The 27527-nt window shown below is 37.8% G+C and overlaps 2 protein-coding genes across 5 annotated transcripts in view; one reads left to right on the top strand and one right to left on the bottom strand.

The window, feature by feature from the left end:
- Nucleotides 1-4192, bottom strand: part of LOC110460376 (serine/threonine-protein kinase PAK 1-like) — a 40377-nt gene extending 36185 nt beyond the window's left edge. For all 4 annotated transcript variants that reach the window (XM_021513248.1, XM_021513247.1, XM_021513249.1 and 1 more), the window contains exon 1: nucleotides 4076-4192. The gene's annotated coding sequence lies outside the window, so the exon portion shown is untranslated. The remainder of the gene's footprint in view (nucleotides 1-4075) is intronic.
- Nucleotides 4193-24290: 20098 nt separating this feature from the next.
- The window catches only part of LOC110460383, a 75887-nt gene continuing 72650 nt past the window's right edge, over nucleotides 24291-27527 (top strand). The window contains exon 1 of the mRNA XM_021513258.1: nucleotides 24291-24538. The gene's annotated coding sequence lies outside the window, so the exon portion shown is untranslated. The remainder of the gene's footprint in view (nucleotides 24539-27527) is intronic.

Genomic DNA, 27527 nt, shown 5'->3' with positions numbered 1-27527 from the left:
CCCCCCCTTACACACACACACACACAAGTACATTGTAAATGTGCAACCACCTCCCCACCTCCAGGCTCCTCCTCATATTACATGTAGTCGCAGACACTGGGAACTAGAATTTTCTCCTCGGATTGAAAGTATTTGACTCAGTGCATCTCAAAAAGTGAAAAAAAATATCTATAAAGTAAAAACTTTGTACATTAATGTATATTATACTTGGGGAGCTGTCTTAGAGTTGTGTAACTGGGGATGGTATTCAACCTGGCCTTTAAGCCTTCCAATGATGCCTCCACTACTGATTCTGGTTCAAGATATTAATTTAGTTTGCTACTCTGTCCTGTCTAGATCTTAGCATGGCATGTGATGTCCTCAAGTTCTGCAATCACTTGCTGTGAACTATACTACTGGATCTGCTTAACAGCCTGTAGATATGCTCTGTGTCACCAAGGTAGACAAGTACTCGAATGTATGAAAACACAGTGTAACAGTAATATGTCTAACATATGTAATTGTTTACATCTATACATTGAATTGCCATATATATTAAAATCAGCTTTTAAAACATTTTGGATGTCAGAAGTATTTAATGCTCAGTGTATACGAAAAGTATAAGACATATGACCAAAATAATTTGCGAAGCTTATTTTTAGTTTCGGAAACCTGTATCGCGGAAACGACATATTCCGCTCATACTATTGTCTGTTTTACGATAAATATACAGCAATAATTAGATGTAGACAAGGTAATGGTAGCAAATATTTGTTCAATTTTAATTCTATATACCGACCGCATATACAGGAACTACACAACAAACAGTGAAATCAAGCACAACACGTTTGGAATGGTGCGCTAGCATTGTGTACGGAAATAAAATTTCGTGTATAAAACCGGACCCGGAGGCGGTCCAAAGATATATGGATCCGGAAAACGAATCGGAACTTCGAAATATTGATTTTTATTAAAGTTCCGAGCATTAATGCTATTTGATTTTTATGTATATCAAATATAAGTGTTGGGACACGATAAAGTATTATATTTTTGACGGTATGGATAATAATATGACATAATTTTGCCCTTTACGCATTAAAATAGGAATAGGCAAAATGGGGTGGGGGAATGGCGTTCTAACTTCAAGTGAGCGAAATTGCAAAATTTTCACCGGGAACCCCACATTTTTTTATGCTTACCGAAAATCATATATACTTGGCTGTCTTCAGTAAAAGTTTTATAAAATTGACATGGGTTTCGATTGCATTTTTGCTTGTTTTTAATGCATTCGTTTGATGTAAATTTGTTAAAATTACATTTTGAAGAGAATAGATGGCCATGAAAAATGCATAAATATACCAAATATAATCATTTTTGTTTTATTTCTGCTTTTGATAGTACATCACGAGATGTGTAAAAAATATTCAACTTTGTGGTAACTCAAATTTTGCAAATATTATAGAAAACAAATTTTAACTTAATTTTCATATTTTGGGGGAAATTTGCAGAAAAGTAGCTACCTTACTGCTGATATATCTCAAAAAGTAAGTCGAGAACCCTCTTTTTTCTTTTCATATATGGAATCTACGTAAAACATGCAAGAAAATAAGCCTAATAAGAAAAAAATGACATGGGTTTTTCCAAAAGAATGGACCCACCCCACCTTAAGACAACGATACTTGTTCAACCCAACTGTTTAAGACAACGATACTTGTTCTACCCGACTGTTTAAGACAACGATACTTGTTCTACATGCACTGTTTAAGACAACGATGCTTGTTCTACCTGACTGTTTAAGACAACGATACTCTCCTAGCTACTGTCCCTAGGTTTTGAAGATGTTAAAATAAACCTTAAAACATTTTCTAGGCATTTCTTTAAACATACTGAACAGATTCCTAATTTAAGATTTAGAGAATGATGAAACAAGCAGAGTTTGTTTCCATTGCAATGACACTCAGTCTTTGAAACCAAATGTTTGGGAGAAAGTTCCATTTAACTTAAATTAAATGGAAACAAATTCAATAAATGTGCCAAATATCTGATACAATTTGTATGTTGCAATTCAAAGTCCATCGCATCTTGTCTTGTACATGTATACAGCGTTACACTCAAATCATTCCCATCACAGTTTTATCTTGAACATCTTAATCTCATTTGTATACTTCTATTAGTTTATAAATATTATGTGTACAATGGAATTCTATTTTTGCAGCAGTTTGTCTTTTAATGATGATCGTGACGCTAATATTTCAAATCCACCATTGCCAGAGCAATCTTTAAAACAAGTTCAGGAAGATAATGAAGAAGATGACATCAGCCTGGAGATGTTGATGGCCAGGATCACTCTCTGCTGTCCAATTTCATAAAAGGAACACATCCACCATTATCTGTATCCAAGCCCATGTTGCACTACTGGAGTGACTACCATCATGGCATTGCTTTGCTGCAATGTGCTAGGTGCTCATGATCATCTTCATGCTGTTGGCAGACCCCGGTGACAGAGACCGTTACTGGATGTTTTTGGGACTTAAGTATATATACTTCCAATTTTCAAAGTAGGATGATCAATTACTCAGCTCTTTACATTGATTTGTTCAAAATTTGATGTTCTGCTGTGTTTAACAATACTTGTAGATTACACTTGATTTGTAACAAAGGTGTATTCAAGCTATATCATACTTGCCAACTTTTTGAAATTTTCATGGGGAGATTACGCTTGCTCAGAATTAAAAGCATAAATAAAATGTGTGTATGTACACCATTGGGGGGGAAAAACACACTTTTAAATAGCATCTTTTGAGCTGTTCTTCTAGAGGCATCTTTTGAGCTGTTCTTCTAGATGAACTCATTAGATGTTAGAATATAGCAATAGTTTAGCAAATTCCCTGGTTAAAAGGCTCAATTTTAGGGTCCAAAATCGGGAGTCTCCCTCCTAAATAGGGAGAGTTGGCAAGTATGTTATATGCTGCATATAGAATTCTAAAAACAGAATGCTTAAATATTAAACAATTTCTTAAAGGAAAAAAATATCATGACTCTGATTAATCCATAAACCAGGAAGCTTGATATATTGATGAAAAAAGGAACCTGCATACTACTCTGATAATTATAAGCAAGCACTGGTGAAATATGTGTACCTGCAGACACCTAAATTTATAAATTATATGATTACAGAGGATTTAAAATCAGTTCTAGTTCTTATCGTAATATCACAAATAACAGGATTTTACTTTACTTTGCTTTATTTGTCAATTTCTGTTTTCAAGCACAAGAGTTTTCTAACTGTATAATAATGGGGGTACAGAGTTTTCTAACTGTATAATAATGGGGGTACAGACATTTCACAGATGTTTTGCAATTGTACATTGATTTAGCCTCCCACAGTTTTTATCAAATTTTCAGCACTTGGACTGGGGTTTCAACTTTGTCATTTGTTTGCATTTTGTGTCCCTTGTAGTATTCAGCAATTTTAGTGTGAACAAAAAAAGTACTGAAACATCATATTCTGATTCACCAAAGCTAATGCACAGCAAAACGCCTTCAACGAGTAGTAACAGCTTGCCGGGCACAAATGATTAACCTAAAAACATCCAAAAACGACCCCAAAAACTTCCAACCCTTTGGAAGTAAATTGGTGATCAGTTAACAGTACTAGTGGATTCTGCACATTGATGAGATGTTTTCCTCATTTCGTTTCCTCTGTATTTCACAATGTCTGTCCAACACTGTGTGCTACCTTTACTCATTCAACATAAACTTCTTGTGACTTCTGATTGAACATTACTCAACAGGTGTTGTCCACGTAATATCGACACACATACTTTACAGTGTTGAATAAATGTCTTATCATTCAAACTTTACGTGTCAACTTAATTGAATTATATATCAACTTATCAGAACGGTTAACTCCTTTAGAGACACGAGTCTAAAGTCAATGAGCCTATAATTAGAAATGGGGATATCTTAGCAGTGTCATCGGCCGTGTCCTACAAGTCATCAGTGATGACCACCAACAAAAAAGTGTTGCCGTTAAAGTCAAAGAAATATTTCGAAAATGGAATATCGTTTAGATATAGAATAAAGGAACAGTTACCTGTTGAGCCCCAATGTCGTAGCCCTGCTGCTCAGACGAGACAGGAACAGACGGTCAACAAAGTTTTTAGGCTAATTCTTTCACTCTTCCTGTGCCAATCCGGAAATAAATAACAGGAATTCCCAAGATGCATCTGTTTCAGGCAAATTGTCAAGGGAGGCAACCCTTACTTCCTGGTCGGTTGGATTTTTGTACCGGCAAAATATGATAAAATTCTAGAGCAGACTGTAAGAAGGTCGCATATTAAATCTACTTCATATGTAGATGTTCATGTGTTGTATGTTAAAAATAAAGGAATCCAGTTGTAGCGGGATTTCTAAAGAATATAGCATCTCTCTAGTCTAACGTCTTGATTCCTTTTAAGAAACACGCCCTGAACATCTAAATAATTACTTGTTAAAGTAAAATAAGGGCCCGGTAATGTGTCACAGGCCCGGGGCCCGTATTTTTTTTTTTATTAATTAGTTAAATGAGCTTTCATAGTGATAAAATAATACAGTTTATTATTTCTCTTGTGTTGTCACCAGTTTATTGTCGGTTATTTTTTGTTGGTTGTATTTCAAATAAGAATTGTTTCGCCAAATGAGAAACGCTCTGCCTCATATTTTATCAGTTTCAAGTTATACAAGTTATAATTTAAAATCTTGGTTCAATAATAAAAATCATCTCGATCCACTACCTTAGCCTACTTAGGTGTGCCATTTGTGTCCAGGTAAATAACACTAAATGTTCTTTGAGTAAAGTAGTGTTTTCTAACTTGAATAATTGATATATGGAATAGTCTCCCACACGATGTTATTTCATCTCGTAACGTATTTGACTTTGAGAAAAACTTGGACGAATTCTGGAAAGATCTTGAGTTGAAGTATGATCATGCAGCGCCTTATATATAGTAGACTTATTAGTAGTATAGGGTACACTACTATGAGGTCCTACTTTGAACGGGTAGGGGATTAGCTCCTCCTAGGGTACCTACTTTGGCCGTGGAACCTGCCATGGAACCTATTTTGGCAGTGGAGCTGGGTAGGGATTACGAAAAATGGTGGATATACCCTAGCATTGACGGGGGTATTAAGAATACCCTCGAATTGACCGGAAGATGTACTCAGATAGGATGGCTTAACTTTAGGACAGATGATACAGCTTATTTCTCTGAGACTAATTACCTGACACCAGACAAGTCCCTAGAAATCTTTGAATAAAGATTTGTAAACATTTTGAAATATATATATATATATAGTTGAGAAATCAGAATATAGACCAACACAAACATTCTTTCGTCACATTTAAATTTTGTTTATTGAAAGAAATGAAAACATCAAAAAATTAACATATCTAGACACAAAATCTGACAAAAAGAAAAGTATTCATCGGAATGTCTATGTCGCAATGACGGCATATGTACGTAAAGCATTCCGTATTTTTTTGTATGTTTTATATGTATGTATCCTTCATTATAATCAGAAATTTTAATTAGATATTTTTCTTAAAAAGTGAAATTTACGTATTCAGAACAAATATTGGACAAAATGTGTATAGCGAAATGAATCATAATAAAAGCTTTAAGTATAGCCGGAAACGGATTCTGACCAATATCTTATCCTTCAAGAAGATTTGGTAAGTTACTTAAAAGATATATAAGTAGGGGGAAAGTGATGGGACAACTGCCCCACCGGCGCCACCGGTCCTATCGGCCCCACCGGCGCCACCGGTCCTATCGGCCCCACCGGTCCTATCGGCCCCACCGACCCCACCGGTCCCACCGGCCCCACTCAAAATAGAGGGAAAACATTTCCCGTCACCCCACCCCAAAACCGCGGACAATTATTTCCCGCCACCCCACTCCAAAACCGCGGGAAGTTGTATAAACCCACTCCCGCCAGATCCGAAAAAGTATCTCCGCCCCTTTGGCCCCTCCCAAGACCGCGGGAAGTTGTATAAACCAACTCCCGCAAAATCTAAAAACAAGTACGGGAAGTTGTAAAAGTATACAATGCTACCACACCCAAAACGTACGGGTGTCGATTTAAATGTTTGTGTCATAGGATTAAGTCAGACGAGTAGAATTCACAGAGCAAACCGTACGTGTTGTACCAGCTATTTATTTTATCAACAATATACCAGATCAAAACCCAATTACAGAGACACCACTAAATAAGCTTACAAATTGAAACATTTGACTAAAACACGAGACCGAAAACCATCCCCAATTTTTACCTAAGACGAAAAAATAATAAACCTAGCACAAGTACACCGACCATCAAATACAATAAAAATTATCAATCGTACTATTAGATCAAAACCCAAAACAAACGACAACGTTTCAGGTGGCGATTTAAATGTCCAGGTAAGAGGATTATTAAATGTCCGAGTTTATTTCTCTGGAACCCGTGAGGTCACCGGTTGCTCTCCCTGCCGTTTTGAAAACCGCGCCAAATAAAAAAGCGTGCTAAACATTTCCCGAACTATTTCTAGACCCTAGTCAGAAATCAGAGGACTATTAGATGTCGCTAGTCATGGTCCCAACTCCAGGGTCGTATGCGAATTCAGTCGCTCATGAATCACTCTCCCATACTTACACACAAACCTACCCGTAAGAAACAATCATTTCAAAGTAACCACCTAAAAACAACATCATTCTCCCATACTTACAAACCTATCTGTAAAAAACAATCATTTTAAAGAAACCACATACAAATACACACAATCTCCCATACTTACACACAAACCTATCCGTAAGAAACAATCATACTAAATTAGACTAAAAAGATCATTCTCCCATACTTACACATACGATCTCCACATGCATGGTATAAATTATAAAAATGAACACTATGTGTTTAATCTCAAAGTAAACAAAAATATTTTAAACAAACTAACAAAACTGTATTAGAATACTAAAAATACCAAATCGGTCAAATCAAGTAACTCACTCGCAGAAACTTTTAGTCTATCTCATAAGGGACGGGCGGTCTGCGCACCCTCCTGGAGTGACGTCGTGGAGCACAATAATGATAGGCTAATCAAATTACGTAAAAAAAATAGCCAAACCTAAAACTAACTGCAACAAATTAGTTTTATGTATTTTGGGCAATATTGGGGTGTCCTTTATGTCCCCCAAAAAATCGGACACTGGGAAAATTCGGGAAACTTTTTTGTGGGGGGTCAAAGGTCATTACGGTCTTTCCACTTGTTTGGTTTGCGTAATTTTGAGATTGTGGACAAAACAAGTGACCGATTTTCAAAATTCTTACATCATTTTGTTACACCTGCCGAGACGTAACAGAATATTGCAAAACATTTGTAATGCAATAAATAACAAAAATATTTTTCTCTTTAAGACAATTAAAAAACACGCCCAAATGTCATTTTCCCGCCACGTTATTATTAATGACGGCGTGCGTCGATTTTTGCTAGTCTTAAATAAATAATGTTTTTAAATGTAAATTATATTAGACATCTTTATGCTTTTCTGTTACAACTCCGCAAATGCTACAAAGTGTGTTGGATTTTTTTTAATAAGTTAAATATTTCATCTACAATCTTGTAACCACATCACATTGTTGTGGGATAATTAAAGCAAAAACGGCAAAAAGAATAGTACCACAATATATGTATCATTGTTTAATAACTGCTAAACACTCAGTGCATTTAGGTATAATCTTACTGGTATACCAAACAAATTACCAATATTGCATTGTTTAGTCAAATAGGATAGAAAAATACACATTTCTAAACGGACTTATGCTTATATGGTTTAAATACTAATATGCAATAATAAAAATGTCACTTCTATCGTCCTTTTTCATTATAAAACTAGGTAATCGATGCAAATCTCACGATGGTTATTTGAAAGAACACAATAATATCAAATATTGTCACACTGCAAAGAGAAATTGGTCAAGCTGCCATATGAGCGCGTGACATTCAGCCACTTAAACATTTCTACGCTATGGCCATGGATGATACAATGTTGGCAAAAGCGATACCTATACATGGCTTTGCAACGGTATGACATATTCGTTATACAGGCATTTGGCAGGGCACACAGTCCCATGTTCCCTGCCAGAGTCCATTGTACTCTGAACCAAACATAAGAGCCTGCAGGGAGCATCAGACTATGTACCCTGCCAAAGACCTGTATAACTAATAATAATTTAATCGTCGAATTAACAAATATAATTTCTAAGAAACGTCAAAGAAGTACCGGGACTAGAATGTTTGTTCTCAATAATATGCTAAATTCCAACAACAGGTATGAATGATGTATGCTATTAAAAAGCACCACTAAGTATCATTTAACAATTCAAGATTGATTAGTATTTATGAATACACATGAAGCTGAAAGATTGTTTCTGCTAACCTCGAACAGAATGTGATATGGACGAGTAAACTCAATAAATACTATTTAAATTCGTCCATGCAAATTATGATAAGAAGCTAAAACACTTGATAATTCGTATGCCAATCGCGTTACGTCCATGAACTAAAATATGTATTGATACTCAGTACTTTCAACACTATCCACTTTAGTTCAATAGAAGTCGCAAAGTTACGTAATTAGTCAAGGACGTCACAGTTACGTGAATTGGAGCAACTGTTCCCCTTACAGTCACCGCACACTACGGAGCATTCTAAGCCATGTTTCCGGCACGTGCACCTTCGGATATCGCAATTTGTATTGCACTTGCAACGGATAATAACCATGAGTCTTTCAGGAGCCGGAGCTTTATTAGTTGTAATAGGCATAAGTCTAAAATTTGAAAGAATCCAACCCCATGCGCATGCGTCAAGTTTCTCAAAATCATCCGCTGCCGTCCATGCTTGAATTTGGAGGTAGGTTCGCATGCTATGAAACGCGGCAGCAGCTGATGTTGGAGGCAAAGTGTGAATTTGAAGAAACGTTTTGTTGGTTAATACGCGACTTGTGAACTTTCTGTATCTTAATGTGTCAAGTCCTTCGAGTTCAGTGCCACCATACAAAGTTGAAATGATATGTTCTCCCGCCGTTGTTACATCTTCAGTCGTGCTGTTTTTGCTAAGGAAGACCATTGCCACCGATACGAGGTGCTCACTACCTGATATTCTTTTCATTGCCACTCCTTTCCCTAATCCAAACAAACGTGATGTCGTGTCGCAGCCACTTATGGCATGGATAACTGGTAAAACCTTGCACGTGTCCATTCCCAATACACGCCTGTTTTTTTCAATGTCCCACACTTTGACCTTACTGTTTCCCTTGATATCAGACATGAAAAAGATGTTGTTGTTTAGTGGTTCAGCTGACTGCAAAAGAAGCACAAACAGGTCAGTATCTTCTCCGAGCAAGACGGTATTTTTTTTTTCTGGATGAGGCAATAGCGGTGCGTCCAATTAAAACGTCGGCGTCCGCGGCTGCATGTTTTGTTGCTATTCCATGTTCGTTAAGCTTTGAGCTGAGCATATTTAGAAAGTTTTGCTTGTTTTCGTTATTGGCTAGAAACGCATCTTTCTTGGAACGGAAGGGAGTGTTCATGTTGAATGATACTTTTGTACCTACGATGCATTTGGTTCGTCGAAGATGGATGGCGTCCTTAGTGTCAGGTCCTGCATTATATCGATCGAAGACAACCACATCATCCTTATAGCGGTATCCAATGTAGTCGACGTACCGTTGGCATATCCCGTCAAATGTTCGCCCAGATACCCAGTGGATACGATGCAGGGGAGACCCTCCGTCAATGACATGCCTGAGATTGTCCGTCTCCAACTCAATACCTACGCAATCGCCGAGATTCCAGATGTAATCCCCAAGTGTAGACTTCTGTGATATGCGCATCAGCCACGACGAATCAAACAATGAGCTGGGATAACTGCACAGTTCGTATGTAAATAGATCGCGCTGGTCATCCTACTCGCCATTGGCAGCTGCTATGAACCTCTGAAACAGCAATTGTGGATCAACGGTTATAGAATCACCTGCAATTTTGAGTGAGGATTTCTCGTTAAGTGTGACGGCTTGTTGTTTCTTCTTGAATGAATACTCATCAGCTTTCTGGTTATCCATCGTTTTCAGAATCTTTTGTCCTAACTCTTTCGCCCTGTCTACGTTTACTGTTGTTTCCGCCGTAACTCCTGTTTCAATGTTTCTTAAACTGTTGTCCCTGATAAATGGATTCCTATCGGACAGAAACTTTGACAGGATCTTGGCATCTTTGGAATCACGTTGTCGTCTTGCCTCGCCGTCTTCTTTGTGTTGTCCACTTGTGTTGAAGTTGACTCCTGTGAGATCCTGCATTGCGTCATTCATTTGCGCACAATCTGGCATGGACAAGATCCATTGGGCGCGCTGCATTTCTGCCATTCCCCTTCCTCTCGTAAGTCCACCGGTTGACTTTATGCTCCTCATCAACACTTGTTCTATAGCAAGATCAGATGAAATACCGGACCAGTACTTGTCGCTACGTCGTATTACGCCGTAACCAGACCGAAGAAAACCATACACTTCTGGGTTTTCTGATTCTAACTGATCCATTTGTTTGAGATAAATCCGGGCCGACTTTACGTACAAATTATGCCCTGAAGCGGCCAAATATGGAAGCATAGCTCTAACAGTTTGCAGATGAAGCAACCAATCTCCTGTGCGCTCTGCTTTGATGAACTTCTGCAATACGCTGACCATATCATGATACATAAACCACAACTGTGCAGTCCTATGATTTGCATGCTGTTCTCTGAACTCGTCGAGCTTGGCCTGTATTTGATCCAGAACATCGTCGTTGCAGACATCTATAGCGGTAGTAGTTCCTTCTAAAAGTCCATCGAGTAAGTTTGCAGCGTGTTGTATGTCCCTGTTGTGTGATCCATGCAGGTTTTCGAGAGTAGCAGAATGTTCCGATTCCAACGGAAGTTCGTCGATAACTGCTGAAGCTGGAATTGGAACACCATGGACATGCTCAATGACAACCGAGGTAAGTGCCCGATCAACAAGAAGATGTCCTCTTATTGCTCTGGAAATCGTTTTCCCGCTAAGCATGTGAATAACTGAGTTTGCAGCATATATAGTCTCCAACAGCTCCGTTAGTCCCGAACCAGCCATCAGCTGACCTATGCTTCCTGTATAACTCATTTCTGTGTGAAATCCGCCACGTTTCAGTACCAAAGACTTCAACAGACTGCCCTGTGGTTCATTGGCGATTATAGTGGCCGATTTCCAATACAGTGGTTGATCGAACGTAATGATGGGTGTACATTTATGGGATTTGGCTTCCTTGCACACAAAGTGAAGAGTCGAATTGATAGATGTCAAGTCACTTGGGTTCATATCTATGATAGGGAGAAACTGTATAGAAGACTTTCCTTGATATGTACTTTCCGTAGCCTTGTGCATCATCGCCGAACAGCTTGGACTAAGACTTCTGAGAGGCCAACTTACAGATGAGAGCAAGTCCATTTTCCATGTTGGATCTTCAATTGCCATTTCCTTTAAAATATCAAAGACGAGGGAACCAGGAAGTTTAGCATAATCAACGATATTGATTCTGGCGATATTGGCTATTTCCTGCAGGGAAGGATTCTGCCGGGGAACGATCCTCTTATAATTGTACTTCTCACAATGTTCACGAACATCTCACACTGCTACTTTAATAGATAGAAGGGACCACGTGTAGAGAGCACATGGCAATGTTTACATAATGCCTCTGGCACACTTGACCGGATTGGGGTTTCGTACATCAACGTATAGGAATTTTTGTTATCCGGTGGCAAAGTGGTCAGTCCGGTAGAAAACCCAAACTACGGACGTACTTGCACCGAACATGGAACGGTTGGAACGTACCGGTAACGAACATGTAACGCACGGCTACAGTTCAACCAGCCAAGTGTCTCCGAATGAGTGACGAACATCAAACGAACATGAACCGGTCAATCAGGACGCGTACAGGATGCAATCCGGACAAACCGAACACATAACGGACATCAACGGGCGCGTTCAGGTTGCATTCCGGACAAACCGAACACATAACGGACATCAACGGGTGCGTGCAGGAAACAACAAGGTGTGTTTGCGAACGCGTTTCTCCAGCGGACCAGTTTTCGAAAAGTTGCACTGTTGACTGCATCTCTACAATGCCTCGTGGAAGGAAAGCAAAGAAGAACATGAAGAATGTGCCTGGAAAAGAAAAAGAGACAGAAGAAGTGGCTGTTGATGCTGAAATGCATGCTGTTGCACAAGAAACTGAGGAAATACAAACTCAGCATGATGAAGGTGGTGATGACGTGCCTGTTGCAGTTGATGGTGGCGAAGAGATAGGTGATGGTGCAGGTGAAGTTGGAGAAGGTTTTGAAAAAAGCTGTGCGACAGACTGCCAAGAAGAGGGCCAAGAAAAGTTGCCATCTGAAAGATGAGGAGGAAGAGGCCCTGGTGCTAGAGTAGATAGATACCAATCCCTTAGTATGGAACTCCAAAGACAAGGAGTTTAAGAATAAGGCCAAAAAGGACCCCTTGTGGGCTGAGCAGGCTGAAGGGCTTAACTATGATGGTAAGTTTCCATTTATTTATCTATTTGTCTTTGATGTTGTTGTGAGATTTGTCATAGGAAGATGGCCCAAATGTGTTAGATTGATGTTGTCATAGGAAAAGGGCCAACATGTGCATTTATATGTGTTGTGACATTTTGGATTTCATAAAAGTATGAGATTTGCCATAAATTGCACAATTGTTGAGTTAATTAAGTTTGTCACTGATCATGCATTGCCAGATTCTGCACACTGTTCTCGAATTTAATATTGTTTCTGTTTCTGTAGTTTCAGTCGAGTATTTGAAGACCTGGTACACAGACCTACGGGACATTTTAATAATAATGTTTCAATAAAAGGGACATAAATGCAATAAATACATGAAAAAATGAGACAAGATAATAAAAATGATAATTACCTCTCTGACAGCGATGGAGATGGTGTTGTGTGGAAACTCTCCAGCCATAACGCATGTCCATGTACGTTGCTCCTGATGCTAAATGCCGAAGTGTGAGGGCCAACTTCAACCCTGGCTCCAGCGGTTCCCTCATCCAGGTCTGCTTTTTGGTGATGCGTGGCCCCACACGTGTCAAGATTTCGTCAAACATCTCCGGATGCATGCGCATGAAGCTGCAGAAGGCGGCAGGGTCCTCCCGTCGCAATTCTACCATGAGTTTGTCATACAGACCGAACTGCCTTCGGCTCTCCGGGCTCAGCCATGAACTCGACCAATATCGTCTTCGCTGACCCCTGCGGCGCTTTCTTCTATTGTGGGAAAGATACTACTGAAGGTCCATCTGATCATTGTTCATATGCATTTCTGCCTGCGGTAAGGTGATAGTGATGCTGGAAAACTGTCTGTGAATCTGATTTGGAAGCTTCCAAGAACCTTTGTATATGCCCTGGGATGGTCAGGTTCTGCCGGTAGTCAGTTCCTACCCCCGAGTTATCCTGTAGGTATTCTGTATTCATCAGTTCTGTACGTTTTATCCGTTTTTCAATTCGTATGTCTATTCGTCGTGTCCGGTGTTAATCCTGCAGGTATCATGTGTTTGTCCGTTATGTGGTTAATGCGTGGCATATGCGTTCAAGTTCCATCTACGGACTGGACAACGTTCGGAGGCTCAACCGGTCAAGTGTTACAGAGGCATAAATCCCCGAAGACATTATGATACACAGATAGGATTCGTTCATAGTGCGCATGTCAGAAACATTTATGGTTACAGTGTCCATAGACATTATGATACACAATCTTAAACTTATTAAACGTATTGAAAGGTGTTTTTTTTATTCAAAGTAATATAGATGACATGGCGGACGAAGAAAAAGGACCACGTGTATAGAGCACATGTTTAAATTCGTAAGTCCCCGAAGGTATGTCCATTTGGTAGTATGTAGATAGAATTCGTTCATAATGCGCATGACGATGGTTACAGTCTCCATAGACATTATGATACACAGTCTTTAACTTATTAACCGTATTAAAAGTTGATAGTCAAGTAAGACGTTTGTTCATTTCAATCAAAGTAATATAGACGTCATGGTGGACGATGATAAAAAAAAAAACACGTATATAGAGCACATGTTAACATGCGTAAGTCCTCGACGGCATGTCCACCTGGTGGTTTGCAGACAGGATGCGTTCATAGTGCGCATGACGATGGTTACAGTCTGCATTAATTATGATACACAGCAACGTTCTTAAACTCAAGTCTACGAACTTAAATACAAACATAAACTAGATGTCATGGAGGACGATGATAAAAGACCACGATTATGATATATAGATAGGATTCGTTCATAGTGTACATGTAAAAATCGTTTTATATGATTCGTTCATAGTGCGCATGACGATGGTTACAGTCTCCATTGACATTATGATACGCATCAACGTTGTCATAAAAGCATGGCGGCCGTACGTTGTCGGTACAAAGTCTACAAACTGATTAAAAGTTGATAATCGAGCAAAAAGCTTATTCATTTCATTCAAAGTGATAGAGATGACATGGTGGACGAGGATTAAGTGTTTATTGTCCCCGACAGCATGTCTGTGTTATGATACAGAGTTTTAAACTTTTTAACTTATCAAAATTATAGTCGAGCAAAAAACAAATAGGTAGAAGTTTATTCATTATATTCAAAATAATTAAGATGTCCGGTCCGTCTGTGTGGACGATCCTAAAGGGCCGATTGTTTGAAATATTTATATTTTAGTCCCCGAAGGCATCTCTAATCGCAAATAGCATGGCGGACGCACGTTGCCGGTATAAAGTCTACCAACTTTATCGATTTACCTACTTGAAGCCGACATTCTATCTAAATTTAAGTTGGAACATAACAACAAAATAAGTCAAAACAAATTGTGTATCGTTTTATCATTTTATTCAAAGTAATACACTTTCTCCAGTTCGTCAAAAATTCTATTAACTTGCCAACGTATCTGTGCATTTAATGGTGATTACTCTTTCAAGATCATTTTCCGTTTCGTAAGTGGTATTGGGGGGATGATGCTTTGATATGTATCTGATCATTTGCTCCCACACTAGTATTTCCAAGACAATGGTTGTTATGACCATGGTGATGAAATGGGCATTCACTAAAATAAATAGGAAACATCGATGATATTACTGTACCCGTTTTCACACATATGAATACAAATTCATGCAATCAGTGACTACGTTTGCAACGATTCAGATAGAAGAGATTTGTTTATAACATGTTCAAAGTTCATACAGGCAGTTATAAAGATCTATACTAAATGATTAACATATTTTAGCATAATCAAATGACCAAACAAACTTACTATTAACCATGTTCCTCACAAAATGTTTTTAACGAATCAAAATTTTGTTGTAAGTTTAAGTTGAAGCAAGTATTGATCCATTTTATATGAATGAAAAGATTCAGCTAACATGCGTATTCAAGCTGGTACCAGTTCGTAAGTTAGGCAATTTTACAAGTTACGTGACACTAGTCACGAATGCAATCGATAATGTTATTCCCAAAATATACAAAGATGACATGCATATATATACATTAACAAGTTACAAGAAACAATTAACTTAATTGTTCAACGATTCGGATAGAAGAGCTGTGTTTATAACATATTTAAAGTTTATATAGATAATTATAAAGATTAATAATTAACTATTATGAGAAGTTCTTTTTACAAAACCAATAAAAAATGTATGTGACGTTTCGATGACTAGTACGATATGTACACTGTCACCTTCATCAGACAAATGACCAATGAACAAAATGTGTACGAGTTGTCTATAAAATCGATGTCGATTTCGGCTACGCTGAAAACGTATGTAAAATAGTTGTTATAAATGTACCGAAATGACTCAATACAGCTACGCTTTGCTTACACTTGGTCAAAGATGTGCGAGAGTCTTTGAACCCCCTGGTCTCGATTTAGAACTGGCCCACTGCGGCGTATCCAGGTGGCTTCCTTTATCTGCCGCTTAAACAGATTGCTCTCTCTGTCCAAAACTTTGGAGTTATCCCAGTCAATCACATGATTTTTCTGTGTGGCATGGTCTGTGATTGCCGATTTATTTATCTGGGACTCCGACTGTTTTCTTTCTGATCTGCTGAATTTCCTACCTTCTTGGTTTTTTTCCTGTGTTCACCAAGGCGGACCCCAAATAGCCTTCCAGTCTCTCCAATATACGACGCGTCGCATTTTTTGCATCCGATTTTGTATACGCATTCTAGGACGTTTTATTTAGGTGTTTTATCCTTAGGTTGTACAAGGATATTGCGAAGCGTCCTGTGGGGCTTCATGGCTTTTGCTATGCCATGCCCGCGATATATCCTCTGGATGGTTTCGGATATACCCTTTATATACGGGATGACCACTTGACCTTTGGTTTTTTTCTTATCCTTGATTGGTCTTTTCTTGTTCTTAGCCTTACTTTGGCACTGTATTTTACCCGTTTTAGGGCCCATTCCGGATATGCACATGTTCTCATTGCCCTAGCGATGTGATACTGCTCTGGTGTTTTGTCCTGTTGTTCTGTGACTATTGTACCCCATCTGTTGAGCAATGTGCGTATGACGCCTAACTTCTGGTGTAAAGGATGGTGAGATTTGAAGTTCAGGTATTGGTCCGTATGGGTCTTTTTCTATAGACCAATATCTTCACGGTTCCGTCTTCTTTCTTTAACAATAGAGTGTTTTGTGTATGTTTTTATATATGTATTTATTTGATTAATTATGTTAAATGTGTCTATATGTTGGTAGTGTCATGTATTTCTATGAAAATGAAAAATAAATCATTAAAGGGAAATAAGCTCCTTTCATTTATATGTGCAAAAATGGTATGAATTATATATAACAAATGTTTATAAAAATTAAAAACAAATAATTGGGGATATAAAAAAATAAGCAAATGTCTATCATTTCTTTGTCATGTAGAAAGGTGTATACAAAAACTGTTGTAGAATATGTTCATGTCTGTTTGTTAAAACGATAGAATAGCACAGCCAATTCAAATGCTATCAAACCTTGTGCTATATATATGTATCACTGTTACAGATATTTAGTACACTCTGTCTATATGTTGATATTGTATTATTTATGTCTATGAACATGAAACATAAATAGATAAATGATTGTCGAACATTTTTTTAGTAGATGTTGAACAGGTATATATAAAAACTGTTGTAGGATATTTTCATTTCTGTAAGAAATGATAAAATTTATTTCAATGCTATCAAGTTATTGATCTTTCTATCACTGTATTATAAGTACAGGTATGCACATTTGTATGTAGGTACGTGTGTGTTTGTATAACAATGTAAATATGAAAAGGAGAAACTTGCGACCCGGACAACTATAGAGCTATAACTCTAGTGTCTTGCTTGGGGAAAGTGTTTACTAATATTATCAATAATAGATTAACTAAATTAGCTGATGAAATTAACCTATTTTTTCCCTCTCAGGCAGGGTTTAGAAAAGGTTACTCAACGACTGACAATATTTTTATATTACACTCATTAATAAACGCACATTTTGCCCAAAGGAAAAGGCTGTACCGTACATTTGTTGACTTTCGAAAAGCGTCCGACACAGTTTGGCGAATGGGATTATGGCAAACGATGTTAAAAGTAACATAAATGGAAAAGTATTTAAGGATATTCAAAACTTATATTTTAATGTGTTAAAAACGGAAATGAAATTTCGGAATTTTTCGTTTGCAATGTCGGATTAAAACAGGCGGAAAATTTATCCCCATTTTTGTTTTCCCTATTCCTGAATGATATTGACGATTTTTTAAACCAAAATGATGAAGATAGACTCCATCGAATTAACATTGAAATGCATCTTAAACTATTTGTAATACTGTATGCGGATGATACTGTGTTAATGGCTGAGACACCAGAAGGGTTACAGCATGCCCTGAATGTGTTTCAAAACTATTATGGAAGTTGGAAGTTGACTATTAATGTACATAAAACGAAAGTCGTCATATTTGAACAAGGAAACGTAGACAACAATATGTGTTTAAATTGAATGAAGAAAATATCGAAGTCCAAAATTCTTATTCATATCTGGGCATATAATTTTATTATTTAATCTTGCTTGTAACAAGCATTTTCATTGGCTTAAAAATTTATGTTATCAGCCTATAACGTAAAACAATGACGTCGCCGTTTGTAACGTCGCTTTTGATTGGTTGATACAGCGACGTAATACTTTCTAAGAGAAAAGAGTCCATCAATAAAAGTGGATTTCCACAGGGATTGTGTACAATAGATTAAATTAGAAGGATTAACTTGAATATATTGTTTATGTGATGGAGCTATAACGTCAAAAGCGGATGGATTCCGCGCTTTGTGTTATATCTCCATAACGTAAACAATATATTCAAGTTAATCCTGAAATAACAATGGTATCTTTAGTAGAGCAAAAACAAAAATAACTGAACAAGCTAAAAAGGCACTATATGCATTGTACAAGAAAATCGAAATATTCCATTGTCTCCTGATTTGCAACTGAAGTTATTTGATTCTCTTGTTTCACCGATCCTATTGCATGCTTGTGAGATATCGGGATTCGTAAACACTATTACTATTGAAAGAATGCATTTGCAATTTTGTAAAAGAATCATGAATGTGAGAAATTCTACCCCGAATTACATGATTTATGGAGAAACCGGGAGATATCCTCTGGAAGTAGAAATCAAGACAAGCATGATCATGTTCTGGTTTAAGTTGTTATCTGGCGGGAGCAAGATATCTAGTCTGATATACAAAATGACATATGTTTTACAATCAAATGAACCAATGCATTGTAAATAGAATAATTACATACAAGATATATTAAACAAGTTAGGTTTTAGCAATTTGTGATTTTTTTCAAATACATGTACTATGATTAGAAATCATTTCAAAGCTGTAGTTAAACAGCGGTTAAAAGATCAGTTTATACAGAAATGGTTCCAACAGATAGAAAACTCTTCTCGTGGTAAATTCTACTCCATATTTAAGACAAACTTTCAGTATGAATAATATCTAACAAAACTTAATGAAAAAGATAGGCAAATTATTTATAAATTCCGAACGTCCAATCTAAATTTCCCAATAGAGACTGCACGCTGGAATGCAACTCCAAAATCAGATAGAATATGTCTTTTATGTCAAACAGGTATAGGTGATGAACCACATTATTTGTTTAAATGCCAAAATACTTATGTATCATCAAAAAGAAAACTATATATCCATAATTATTACACTACAAACCCCAGCAATTTTAAGCTAAAAGGAATTTCTATTTGTAGTTTAAATGTTTTACCTCAAATTAGTCGTTTTCTAGAGAAACAATTAAGACTTTAAGATAAATGCAGTGCTCTTATTCAGTAGCTTTATATATTAGCAATCTGTAATCACTTTGCTATGTAATTGAAATGTATTAAGATGTTGACCTCTTATAACATATAGGGGGCCCAAGATGCACCAGGTATTACATCAAAGGAATGTCAGCAAGTGGGTAAGGGGATACCTAAAGTTAGCATGTAGATTGGTGTAGATTATGAGTCTTCCAATTTTCCATATAAATAAGTACTGTCAAAGAGTCACATTGCAAACCACAATCAGTAGAACTGAATTACCCCACAGACGAAAGTCAGGAACAAAGCAAAAGGATGGGAAGCCCATGTATAGCTGACGAAGACTCCACTGTTAGTCTGGAGTCTTGTGACGGCAGCAGAACCGCGAAGGCCGTCAAGATGGAATCACTTAAAAGTGCACTTGATCAGTCAGATTTACATACTTATTGTTGAAACATCCATTCAGTTGAGGAGGATTCGGTTAAAAAATATACAATTCCGTAAAATGGAACATGGCCATAGCAAAAGTGAATTGGTTTAACCTTAAGTGATAGACGTACATACGTCTCTGCTTGAACGGACAGGTTCTCCCTCTGTAAGTTTATCATTTGCTAAATTCTCCAGATAGCATAAAAAAATGTTTCAATTTGTTCCAATGTTTTACAACTGGGGGTGAAAATACACGGGTTGCTGCTCATTTTGAGTATAAATTATTGTACCGGTGCATTTTGTTGGCAATTCCAATCGTCTATCTCCATATTGTAAAGAAAGGGGTGGGGTGCGCTTACGTTAATTTGACTCTATTTAGGCTTACATGTACCCCCTCCCTGGCTTATAGGGTTAGGGTTAGGGTTAGGGTTAGGCTTACATGTACCCCCTCCCTGGCTTATAACTTCGAAACGGTTGAGATCCTCACCGCATGACCACATGTACATGTTTGCTTGGTATAAAGAGACGAACACGATCATGATATTATATTTGACTCTGGGGCCTGGCCACACTCGTAGGAACTTAGTTACTAGGTCGAATCTTGAAAACAATACAATCCCCACCATGTAACTATGTGCATGAAATTTCAAACACAGAAGTGCTACCAGGAACGACCTTGGGGTCTGTACCCGCCCATAGGGACTAAACCACTGTGTTAATGGTTCAGAGCCCCACTCTGTACACATTTATACATTTGCTGAACATGAAGAGGGAAATACACACAGCAACCAGGATTTGTCCTCGGGTCTGGTCCGATACTTAGAGATTTAGCACCTTGGTTTTAACTATGACACGTTTCAGATACACTTCCAAAACATTTTATACAAATTCCGGGTATGCAATATATCATACAAATCTATACGCTACCAGGATTGTCACTGATATCTGACCCTTCTGTGTTAACTTTGTCTCTGGGTCATACCATGGACATGTTTGAGATCCCCACCAATTAATGCTGGACAGGATGAGATGAACACATTCATGCTACCACAACTGACGTTGATATCTATCACCATGCTTAGGGACTTTGTTCCTTGGTCATGTTATAGGAACATTTGAGATCCCCTGCCTGTGACATTATTGTTATTTGAGATCCCCTGCCTGTGACATTATTGTTTTTGACTGTCATAGTTCAAAGACAGATACGCTACCAGGACTGATATTGGTTTGCCCCATGCCCATAGGGACCTAGTCATTGGGTCATAACGTGGAAATGGTTCAGATTTCCCCTCTCTGTAATAACACATACATAAGTACGAAGAGACGAATACTCAAAAATAACTGGATTGGACCCAGGGTCTGGCCCCATACTTGGAAACGTTGTCGCTGCGTCATGGGCCATTTGGAATGGCTGAGTTTCCAGCCCATAAGCCTTATATTCAACCGCTGGACACAAAAAGTCTAATACAGGTATGCTACTAGGATTGGTCGCGGGGTCTGCCAACCCCTTGTAACTTCGTTTCTGTGTTATAACATGGAAATGGACCCTTAATCAGATACGATTACTTGGCAAGAAGATATAAACACAACCATAAGTCGAGAACCAGCCTTGGTGTCTGCCCCCATCCTAAGTGCCTTAGTCCTTTGTCATAACTTAGAAGCATGTGAGGTCCTTATCCTATGACAATACAAGCACCGGTATGAACGTTTAGAAACACCATACTACCATGACTGGCCCTAACCCTGCGATCCTAATTGTAATATCAGTTTTAATGAAAGTATTCTGTCATAATTGCTTAAAATATCCAGGTGATCTGGACCTTTTGCTATTAGATAAGAAGTACAAATATGACATACACCAATACTGTAGTTCCATTTTTGTTTTTGTTGGGAAATTTTTTTTTTTGGGGGGGGTATTTATTTTAAGGGGGAGGGGTAACATGGTAAGGAATATTCTGAAATATTTAATGCCGTACATGACTCCATCATCAACATTCTTTTTGTTATTTAAATTATATGCTTGTACGTATTCAACAGTTCTATAGTCGACACAAACTGTACTGTATTGACTTTACTTCAATAGACTTCAATAGACGCCCGGATTGTGGTGAACAACAGCAGCACCAAAGAATATGAGATGAGAATTATGTTAGAACCACATTCGTGTAGTTTAAAAAAAAGAGTCAAAGTTTAAACATCAAACGACAATGCACTTAATGGTACTCACAACAACTTTGCAGTAATTTTCGACCAGTTCTAAATTTTACAAACTGCTTTACATTAAACATAGAATTAAAATGTATTTAAAAGAAGATATAGTATTTCACATTCCTCTGTTATACAGTGTAGTGCATCACCTGTCCAAGTTCCTACTTCCTACTCTAATAGAAAAGATGATAATTATGAAAATGAACAAACCGGTTTTTTGATATTATGGTATAAAACACAATATATGTAACTGAACAGTGTCCTGTTTTTGGTATAATCTAATTAATGTCTCCATGAGCACTTCTTGGCAGCTGCTCTATTTTTAGAAAATCTTAGGGAAAGAATCCTCAACTTCCTTCCATGATACACCAATAGACTGGAATAATCTACCTGTTTTCCAAAGGTAAGGCCAGATACTGGAGTCATCTTAGTAGTAAATGTGTATTCGGCTCTTTGAAGTCAATAATTGTATAGATGGTTTTTGGGAGGGGATCCTAACTGTTTCCAAGTTGTGACCAGGAAATGAGTCCCTAGGGTGTGGTCAGAACCCAGGGTCGATTTTAATATTATATTTGTGTTCTCTCTTTATGTCTAGCATTGTATATATAATATGTATGTTTATTGGATTAGGATCATCGCAACCGTTTCAACGTTATGACCAAGGGACTAATTACCCTCCAAAGGTTGGATCAGAACCTGAATTCATCCCGCTAGCATATGTGAAGTCGTCTCACAGAGATCATGAACTTGAGACATTTGGTCACTACTAAACGGATTTAATTGTTTAGTCACCTTGATCAACTGTTCTGATCATAGTCACTGGACTTCACAGTCAAGATGTCCTAGTCAACGCGATCAAATGTCCTTGACATTGGTCTCTGTGCTTCTAATAGGCTTTATCATCACCTGTCCTTGACCTTAGCCACTGTACAACAGTCTAAATGTTCTGGTCATCACGATCACTTTCCATGACTTTAATAGTCACTATTGCATGAAGCAATTACAACGCAATCGTTTGCGATACATGTACCACGATATATTTAGTCATTCATGTACCCCTATATCTTTGCCAACACATATACCACTATATATTTAGTCATGCATGTACCCCTATATCTTTGCCGATACATGTACCACGATATATTTAGTCATTCATGTAACCCTATATCTTTGCCGATACATGTCCCACGATATATTTAGTCACTCATGTACCCTTTTATCTTTGCCGATAAATGTACCACGATATATTTAGTCATTCATGTACCCGTATATCTTTGCCAATACATGTACCACGATATATTTAGTCATTCATGTACCCCTATATCTTTGACGATACATATACCACGATATATTTAGTCATTCTTGTACCGCTATATCTTTGCCGATACATGTACCACTTTATATTTAGTCATTCATGTACCCCTATATCTTTGCCGATACATATACCACGTTATATTTAGTCATTCATGTACCCCTATATCTTTGGCGATACATATACATGTACCACCTTATATTTAGTCATTCATGTACCCCTGTATCTTTGCCGATACATGTACCAAGATATATTTAGTCATTCATGTACCCCTATATCTTTGCCGATACATATACATGTACCACCTTATATTTAGTCATTCATGTACCCCTATATCTTTGCCGATACATGTACCACGATATGTTTAGTCATTCATATACCCCTATATCTTTGCCGATACATATACATGTACCACCTTATCTTGAGCGATACATGTTCCACGATATCATTTGCAATATTTAGTAGTCCATGAAGTGATTTACAATACACCTGGCTTGCAATCATTAGGTATACATGTACATGTCTTGTGTTCCACACAGTTACATCAGATACATATATCACAGAATACTTACATTCCACTTACCGTGGAGTCATTTACAAAAATTATACCATGCTATCAGAAAGTTGCTGTATACATCAAATTTTCGTAAATGTTACTTCATTTATAAATGAAATGTTCAGTTGTAGGATTGTGCGAGCATGCGATGTTGCCCTCGTGTGGCGATCAGATGCAAGTTTTCCACTTTGTCTTATTGTTGAAATAACTTATATTATTAATAGCTACATGTGGTGGAAGCGTAGAGTTATACTAACTGAGTGGCCAAATTAAATAGCACCCTGCTATCGATTTAGTGAAGTGATCACCCTGGTGTTCAGACGTGCCGCTCCGCCTGTAGAGGGCGCGATTTCTATACTAGCAGACAATCATTCTCGCGTGCTGTTCGCAAACGGGAGAATTTTGGTTTAGGAGCACACAAGGCTATAGGCGTGTGTGAATAGGAAGGTGTCTGTGTGCCTAGCCAGTGTTTTATTCAACATGAAGGATACAGGATACTAGCCCCACTATACATAAATAACAGACAGTAGAAGTGGTGAATGGGCGAGTGATGATGCCAACTTTCCCAGTACCAAGCTCCTGTCCTCTCTAGGACGATTACAACACAACTTCCTGTGGGATACACTGGTAAGTCTACGACTATTTCATGCTTGGTTTATATTATGGCTGCTGCAATAGGGCCTTGAGGATAGATATACACATTAGCATAAGCCTCGACTGTATATCAGAGCGCCAATACTCTCCCTTACACCGTAAGGCCGGGATCAATCATCCTCTACCGCTACTGGTCCCGGAAACTGGACACATTCAAGTTGGTGTAGGCATTGCCAAGCTGACCTGTCAAGTTTCCGGGGCTCCTGGTCCGGTATCGACCAGCATATTTGTCCTAAACACGGTTAGATAGGAGTCCAACGTCCGTCCGGTTCTAGTTTTCCACCACGGGACCGTCACATGAAGGCCACAATCGGACAGGGTATGCTCTCCGCGGTCCCGTGTGATGGTCACTGAGTCATTGGTTCTTACATCTGGTACCAAACACACCAACGTTTTACAACAAAATCCGCGGGAACTTCCAAACATCTCTTATTTGTCAGACTTCGCAGAGAAGTTGATTCACTAGGATACTTTTAATATAGATTAACTTTATATAGCTTATTTATATGTATACGGATAACTGTACGCCCATTAGGATACGCAATTAGCTATCAGCCTTCTACATTTAAGCAGTACCTACATTGAGTCTCATTTAAGTTGAATATCCCCTTAACGGTTACCGTTAGGACATTGGGCATTTTCATATTGATATAATTGCTATGATAACCATTTTCACATTTATATCATTCTATGACAATCATTTTCACAATAATGTCATTACTATGACAATCATTTTTACTCTTATTGCATTACACCAATTACCCCTGTAGCGGCGTGTCTAGATTTAAGGATCTCCAGTCATCGAAGTTGTCTATCAAAGTACTTTCAAAACTTCATTAGAACACGCAATAACGTAGCCACACTATGGATCGTCTCGTAACTTTTGAATTAGCTTCTGGCAATGTATATTGGTTGTTGCTAATGCAGTTGCATACTGTAAGTTAGACGTTGTTTTGCGCAGTTATTTCGGCCTTACGCAGATCGTGTAAGGTTCCTGTCTATGTTGTACTTGACCAGACCTGTCGGGGAATCTAAATAGTCACTTTCCTTCGTGACTGTCTGGATATTTTGGAGTATACGAGGTTATTGTATTGTTAGCAGAGAATGCCTCCTCTCCTACTCTCTATTAATTATCTAAATTAAAGCAAGTTTTTTTTTCCCGTGGTTTCTTTTTGATTTATCCAACATTTAAACATGCTCTCTTTGTCATTAATCAACCAGCCTAAAACTGTAGACAATGTCCGCTATGTAGACTTTTGTATCTACCGTTAATGTAAAATGTATAATTCAGGTAACTCTTCGTGTTCTAATGGAGAATAAAGATACGATAGAGGTGTTCGTAGATGTGTTTATTAGCACATATTCAAACACTTCTACGATACCGTATAGTGAAAATTAGGGCTGCAAAAATATATCGTATCGTATTGTATCGCAATACTTCTTGTGTATCGTATCAAATTATTTTGTTTACCTGTATTGCAATTCACTAACAGTGCTTAAATTATCAATTATTTTTTATCGAACGTTAAAAAAGATTTCATATTTTTTTAATCCTTCAGGAAAGATGTGGTCCACTATGCAGTCATACCCAAAAATACTAGAAATTATACAAATATATGTAAAGATAGTATTTACTATCAAAGTCTATGGCAAACCTCGATACAATCCTGCATTGAATCTTTATGAAGTTTACCTTTTAAGCAGATACTAGTATCTTGATACGTATCGTATCGTAAGTATCGTGCCGCGATACATATCGTATCGTGAGGTATGCGTATCGTTGCAGCCCTAGTGAAGATACGGTATGGTAGAAGTGTTTCTATAGTGAAGATACTGTATCGTAGAAGTGTTTGTATAGTGAAGATACGGTATGGTAGAAGTGTTTGTATAGTGAAGATACAGTATGGTAGAAGTGTTTGAGTAATGAAGATACAGTATGGTAGAAGTGTTTCTATAGTGAAGATACGGTATCGTAGAAGTGTTTTTATAGTGAAGATAGGGTATGGTTGAAGTGTTCGTATAGTGAAGATACGGTATGGTAGAAGTGTTTGTATAGTGAAGATACAGTATGGTAGAAGTGTTTGAGTAATGAAGATACAGTATGGTAGAAGTGTTTCTATAGTGAAGATACGGTATCGTAGAAGTGGTTGGATAGGGAAGATACGGTATGGTAGAAGGGTTTGTGTAGCGAAGATACGGTATGGTAGAAGTGTTTGTGTAGTGAAGAGACGGTATGGTAGAAGTATTTGTATCGTGAAGATACGGTATGGTAGAAGTGTTTGTGTAGCGAAGATACGGTATGTTAGAAGTGTTTGTATAGTGAAGATACAGTATGGTAGAAGTGTTTGTTTAGTGAAGATACGGTATGGTAGAAGTGTTTCTATAGTGAAGATACGGTATCGTAGAAGTGTTTGTATAGTGAAGATACGGTATGATAGAAGTGTTTGTGTAGCGAAGATACGGTATGGTAGAAGGGTTTGTGTAGTGAAGATACGGTATGGTAGAAGTGTTTGGATAGTGAAGATACGGTATGGTAGAAGTGTTTGTGTAGTGAAGATACGGTATGTTAGAAGTGTTTGTATAGTGAGGATACAGTATGGTAGAAGTGTTTGTTTAGTGAAGATACGGTATGGTAGAAGTGTTTGTGTAGCGAAGATACGGTATGGTAGAAGTGTTTTTGTATTGAAGATACGGTCTGGTAGAAGTGTTTGTATAGTGAAGATACGGTATGGTAGAAGTGTTTGTGTAGTGAAGATACGGTATCGTGAAGTGTTTGCATAGCGAAGATACAGTATGGTAGAAGTGTTTGTATAGCGAAGATACAGTATGTTAGAAGTGTTTGTATAGCGAAGATACGGTATGGTAGAAGTGTTTGTATAGCGAAGATACGGTATGGAAGAAGTGTTTCTATAGTGAAGGTACGGTATGGTAGAAGTGTTTCTATAGTGAAGATACGGTATGG

Source organism: Mizuhopecten yessoensis, unplaced genomic scaffold (assembly GCF_002113885.1).
Source record: "Mizuhopecten yessoensis strain PY_sf001 unplaced genomic scaffold, ASM211388v2 scaffold10377, whole genome shotgun sequence".
Classification (NCBI taxonomy): domain Eukaryota; kingdom Metazoa; phylum Mollusca; class Bivalvia; order Pectinida; family Pectinidae; genus Mizuhopecten; species Mizuhopecten yessoensis.
This window is presented reverse-complemented; position numbering and strand designations above follow the sequence as displayed.